General features: G+C 41.6%; 1 pseudogene; it reads right to left on the bottom strand.

Annotated features, from left to right (window-relative positions):
• Positions 1 to 68, bottom strand: LOC117798996 (annotated as a pseudogene; the record flags this gene model as incomplete).
• Positions 69 to 565: the final 497 nt, after the last annotated feature.

Genomic DNA, 565 nt, shown 5'->3' on the forward strand with positions numbered 1-565 from the left:
TTTTCAATTAGCAATAATCGCGCCTCGGATAAACCTCATTGGCTACGATACTGCCACTGCGCAAAGCTAGAGAACTACGCCCCCTACTCATCATCCCTAATAGGCAAGGTCCCTATTACACAAAGGCGAATTTGAGTCGTATGGAAAAACCATCAATTATTGTTTGGTTGAAAAGTATACAACCGAATAAAGATCTCTTGAAAATACATAAGCTATTTCTAAGGACTTTTTCTTGATTTCACTTAATTAAGTTTTGAGGGAGAATGAAGCAAAGCATTATGGGAGGGAACATGCTAATAGCTTCATTCATAGAGTGAATTGGGGCAGATGAAAAATGGGCTATGTCAGCGTGCTGTTCACTTGGCTACCGATTCACAGCGTAACTATTATCTCCAAAATAGTCTTTTTTTTTAATTGAGATTAACTGTATATAAAGTAAAATTTACCATTTTAGGGGCGCCTGGGTAGCGCAGTCGTTAAGCGTCTGCCTTCGGCTCAGAGCGTGATCCTGGCGTTCTAGGATCGAGTCCCACATCGGGCTCCTCTGCTATGAGCCTGCTTCTTC

This window comes from Ailuropoda melanoleuca, unplaced genomic scaffold (assembly GCF_002007445.2).
Source record: "Ailuropoda melanoleuca isolate Jingjing unplaced genomic scaffold, ASM200744v2 unplaced-scaffold39802, whole genome shotgun sequence".
Lineage (NCBI taxonomy): Eukaryota > Metazoa > Chordata > Mammalia > Carnivora > Ursidae > Ailuropoda > Ailuropoda melanoleuca.